Raw genomic sequence first — 5396 nt, 5'->3', positions numbered from 1 at the left:
TATACTCACACACAGACATACACATATGCACATATATATATATCATACACACTCATGCATACATGCATGCATATATACTTACATACATACATACATACCGTAATCCTACCCTAATGAGGAGGATTCAAGCTTGCTGGCCAGTTAGCCAAATCAGTGAGCTCTAGGTTCGGTGAGAGACCCTGCCTCACAAAACAAGGACCAGGGGCAGGAGATGGGGCAAAACATGTAAAGGTGATTGCTGTCAAGCTTGACAGCTTGAGTTCAACCCCTGGAACTCACACGGTGGAAGAAGGAAACTAACTCCTTCAAGTTGTTCTCTGGTCTCCACATGTGTGTGTGCACAATTAGATCCATGAACTTTTTATCCATACACACACACATACACAATAAGAAAACGCCCAGTACTAAGAGACAGACATTGAAGTGCTGTCCTTAGGAGTAAGTATAAAAGTCTTCACGTTGCCCCTTAGTACTCTAAATGCCTCTTATCGGAAGCTCCCCTCTTAGCAACAATCCTCTCCAACCCCACCTCCACTACCACCACCATGCAAGAGACTACTGGTTTTCTTCCCACAGGTACATCCGTGATCCTGAGGTGGCAAGGGTTAGATAGAGGAAGAGAGAGTGAAGGGTTCATCCACGTATCCCTCATCAGTGAAGAGGTGATGCCAACCGAGGGTCAGGCCACACTGTGACTCTGGGTGACTTTGCTTCCATGGGCAACAACAACAAAATGATAACACACCTTTAATCCCAGCATCCTGGAGGCAGAGGCAGGCGATCTCTGAGTTCGTCGAGGCCAGCCTGGTTTGCAGAGCTCAGTGGTGGAGAACTTGCCTAACACTGTGCCCTGAGTTCACTGCAAAAAAGAACAAAACCAACTCCTTCGCACAAAAAGCCCATCATTTAGTCTAGGTTCACTAACATTCTCATTATTATATCTGTTTTTAATTCTGATTTTCTTTTCTTCAGTGCTAGGGACTAAATGCAGTCTCCAAATGTAAAGTGGGCTGGCTCTCTGTTGGCTGAGCTATACCCCAAAGTCAGAATTTTCAAAATAAATGAAAATCTGAACAATTTCCCAAGTGTCTAAAAAGTACACAGGCAATGTGCCAAGCAGTAGCTGTTCCTGCCCGAGGGCAAGACTGAAATCCTTTGAAAGGCCGAGGTGCAGAGTGGATCCTCCTGGAACTCTCAGGCACAGAACCCAGTCACTTTCTCCAGGCTCCAATTCCCAATGGATGGGCGGCTGCTCTAACTGCAGCCACAGACAGAACCACAGACATAGAACGAAGCACGCTGGAAAGGCGGGGCTATGGATTCCCAGGAATCCAGAGGCTGGTGGCCCTGAGAGACTGTGGCCTCTTAAACTGTGGGGCTTGCTATAGGCCATTGCTGGTACTTGATTTGGAGTTGAGGAAGCAGTCACGGGAATTCTGTAACCTGACAAAGCCCACAGTGAGAAGAGCTGGTGGCTTCAAGAGTTCAAGGACGTTTGTGTTCTCATGGTTTTTTCTTTTTTCTTTTTTTTCAGAGCTGGGGACCAAACCCAGGGCCTTGCACTTGCTAGGCAAGCGCTCTACCACTGAGCTAAATCCCCAACCCTTCTCGTGGGTTTTTAAGCAGACAGAATTTGAGGTGCTAGAAGGCCTTGGAAGTGGGGGGAGAGGCTCAGGCGCTATTCAGATAAACTAAAGGCTTAAAACAAGGGGTTGATTCCCAGATGGGAATCACACGGTCCCCGGGGATGCGGACATCTCTAAAGTGTCTTGATCTTTGCTGTCACCCGGGAATGTACATTATACCTTGTACCCCTATGACCTGTTCCCTTTGGTAGCTGATGGCCTCTATCCCTTGCACAGGTATGCCTGGCTTCTGGGACACTCTGGGAGCCCCTCCTAGATACCTGGGTATCTATCACCGGCCCTGCTCTTCTCACTCGGTTGTTTCAGAGGACTTCACTTCCTGATTTTCTCTAGGGATCCAGCTCCGAGGAGACATTCTATGCACTCACCTGGGAAATCAGAAATATTTGCTGAGTCCTCCGTATGTGGCAGATGCTACTCTAGGCATTGAGACTTGGCTGTGAGCGAGTCTAGAGAGGAACATTCATGAACTCCGGCATAGGTCAGAGTGCAGCTATCATGGGGAAGACGGAGCTGTAGTCCCAGTGCCCCGAGAACCTGGAGAACGCTGGTCACTAGTGAGAGATCAGGAGAGATGGGCCGGTTAGGAGAGGTCTCAGCTCTAGTTTATGTGTGTCTGGGAGTAGATGCAAGGTAGGAGCAGGCCAGAAGGCACCTACTGGGTGGAGATATCATATGATCTCATGGTGTCTGGGTAATCATGAGGGAACAGACTGATGGAAGGGAAAAACACAGTAAGAAGGCATGGGTGTCAACTTAGTTTGGTGGTGCAGGCTTATAACCCCAATGTTCTAGAGATGGAGACAAGAAGATCAAGAGTTCAATACTAACCTGGGCCACATAAAAACCAAACAACAAAAAAATACTTAAGAGAGGCCAGTCAGCTGCTGGGGTTGAGATGGCTCTGTGGGCAATAGACCTGGCTGTGCAAGAATGAGAACCTGTGTTCAGATTCTAGCACCCATGAGGAGCGAGAGAGCAAGCCTGAGGCAGAATTCTGGCCCGCAAATCCAGTGCCATGGGAGGGGAGACAGGAAGATCACTTCTGGCTGCTGGTCTAGCTCTAGGTTCTGTGAGAGGCCCTGTCTCAAAGGGATAGGTAGAGTATGCCTGACATCCTCTACAGCGTGAGCACACCCTTCCCCCAAGAGAGCACCCCACACACACATATACTCACACAAACAAGTAAACAATTTAAAAAGAGAAAACCGCTCTCGCCCAAGGAGGAGCAGGGACACAGCGCCAGGACCAGTGATGGGACTCAGCTGCGTAGTAAAAAGCAACTGGGAATCAGGACGGTGCCATCAGAACAGTGAACTAAGCATCAGCCTGACTGCGGCTGGGAGGTCATGGCAAGAGCCATGGTGTTCACCGCCCACGAGGAGGAAGCTTGGAACCCTGTGCTGACAGATACAAATGGCCCTGGGCGGGCTAAACAGGCTCTCTCCTGGGTAGGTTTTCTTCAATGTGTTACCGTTTGGGTCTCGCAAAACAAACACAATTTAGCCCATTTCTGTGTGTGTGTGTGTGTGTGTGTGTGTGTGGTGTGTGTGTGTGTGTCTGTGTGAGGTGTGTGTGTGTGTGACATTTATTTACTGTGTGCACGTGTGCCAACTCCTGGATTTTCTTCCCACTGTATAGGTCCTGGGGACCGAATGTAGGTTGTGAGTCTTGACAGCGAGAGACTTCACCTGCCGGGTTATCTCATTGGTCCATGTGTGCATGCTTGAGCTCTGGCTCTTGGACTTCTGGAATTTTTATTACACTCCAAACAGCTGCCCTTTTTCTAATACTAAAGTTCCAGGTTTGGTAGGGGAGGTGTTGCCTCCTCCCAGCCCTACATACTACAACACACTTGTCTAGCCTGCAGAATGTATAAGTCCATACATATACTATGTCAGCTAGTATTTATATCAAGCTGCCTTAAATTCTTTTTCTGTTCATATGTACATGTGTGCCTCTGTGTGCCACATCTGTGTGGGTCCCCACAGAGACCAGAAGAGGGCATTGAGCTCCCTGGAACTGAAGTTACAGGTGGTTATGAACCATTCCGTGTAGGATGCTGGGAAATGAACTCTGGTCCTCTGAAGAGCAGCAGGCACTCGTAACTGACGAGCCATCTCTCCAGACCCTCGGGTCACTCTCTTTAAGCTGGTTACCTTGTAATTAACACTATCTGTCCGACTTTGGTAAACTACTTCCCCTCTTGAATTTCGAGCAGATGCTGTCACCTGCAAAAGAGTGGCAAATCATATTTCACAGGGCCCTGTAATGACAAAAGAGACATTTAGGCTGGGCAGTGGTAGCACAGGACTTTAATCCTAGCACTTAGGAGGCAGAGCCAGGCAAATCTCTGTGACTCTGAGGTCAACGTGGTCTACAGAGTGAGTTCTAGGACAGCCAGAGCTACAGAGAAACCTGTCTTAAACAAACAAACAAACAAACAAACAAACAAACAACCTTTGGGGATGTGTGGCATAGAGATCAAACCCCCGGCCTTACACATGCTGGCCAAGAGCTCTATCACTAACCTACATCCCTGACAGACATAAGAAGAGCACCCTCTCTCTCCACCTCACCCCACATTCCAGGCTATCACTATAGCCCAGGCTGCCCTCCAACTCTCCATCCTCAGCACCCTGTGTTCTTTGTCTACAGGTAGGCACTGTCACAGCTGCCTGAAAAGTATTTGAGTCTCTAAAATTTTTTTAGATGGTTTAGGGGACAGGATCTATGTAGCCTTGGCTGTCCTAATTTCCTATGTAGACCAGGCTGGCTTTGAACTTGCAGAGATCCTCCTGCCTCTGCCTCTTGAGTACTGAAATTAAAGGTGTATGCCACCATACATTTCAGTCTTTTGTTGTTTATTTAAAACAGGACTTTGTAGCTAGCTCTGGCTGTCCTGGAACGATGTGGACCAGGCTGGCCTCAAACTCACAGTTATCTGCCAGCCTCTTGCTTCCTGAGTGCTGGGATAAAAAGCCACCATACCTGGCTCTACATTTTAGCCTTAAAGTCAGCGTTAGGGATGTAGATTCAATGGTATAGCATTTGCCTAGCTTGTACACGACTCTCTCTCTCTCTCTCTCTCTCTCTCTCTCTCTCTCTCTCTCTCTCTCTCTCTGTGTGTGTGTGTGTGTGTGTGTGTGTGTGTGTGTGTGTAAGGATAGCAAAAGTTTTAAGAACTGTCAGAATGTCAGCACATATAATCGTTCGTTCAGCAAGGGCTCTGCTTACTTAGATAAGAGATTAGGGATCAGCCTTATCCTGACAAACCTTTGGCTCCACCCAACGCCCTGGGTCCTGATGTGCTAGCCATCAACTCCTGATCTAAGTTCAGCAGCATCTCTTCCCAGGGAGATCCCTCCCACAGTCACTCCCAGATCCCAGATCAACAATCCATTGCAAAGTGGATTCTTCCAAGTTGTGCTGTTTCTAGGGTTAATATTCCCAGCTGAACTAACAACTCAACATTCAGGGTTGGGCCAATGGGAGTCTGGCAACTATTATACTCTTGGGTAATACTCTACTAAAACATGCTAAGGTTGGGGCTGGAGAGATGGCTCAGTGGTTAAGAACTCTGACTGCTCTTCCAGAGGTCCTGAGTTCAATTCCCAGCAACCACATGGTGGCTCACAACCATCTGTAATAGAATCCAAAGCCCTCTTCTGGTGTGTCTGGAGACAGCGACAGTGTACTCATATACATTAAATTAAAAACAACAACATGCTAAGGACAGATGCATTCACT

The 5396-nt window shown here is 47.9% G+C and overlaps 1 long non-coding RNA gene across 1 annotated transcript in view; it reads right to left on the bottom strand.

Moving 5' to 3' along the window:
* The window catches only part of LOC148003132 (uncharacterized), a 3401-nt gene extending 524 nt beyond the window's left edge, over positions 1-2877 (bottom strand). Inside the window, exons 1-2 of the long non-coding RNA XR_015632163.1 lie at positions 2015-2877; positions 1-859 (exon numbers count right to left, since the gene is read on the bottom strand). The exon at positions 1-859 is cut by the window's left edge and continues 524 nt beyond it. This is a non-coding gene — a long non-coding RNA (uncharacterized LOC148003132). The remainder of the gene's footprint in view (positions 860-2014) is intronic.
* Positions 2878-5396: the final 2519 nt, after the last annotated feature.

The sequence above is a fragment of the Rattus norvegicus genome, chromosome 10 (genome assembly GCF_021556685.1).
Source record: "Rattus norvegicus strain SHRSP/BbbUtx chromosome 10, alternate assembly SHRSP_T2T, whole genome shotgun sequence".
Classification (NCBI taxonomy): Eukaryota; Metazoa; Chordata; class Mammalia; order Rodentia; family Muridae; genus Rattus; species Rattus norvegicus.
This window is presented reverse-complemented; position numbering and strand designations above follow the sequence as displayed.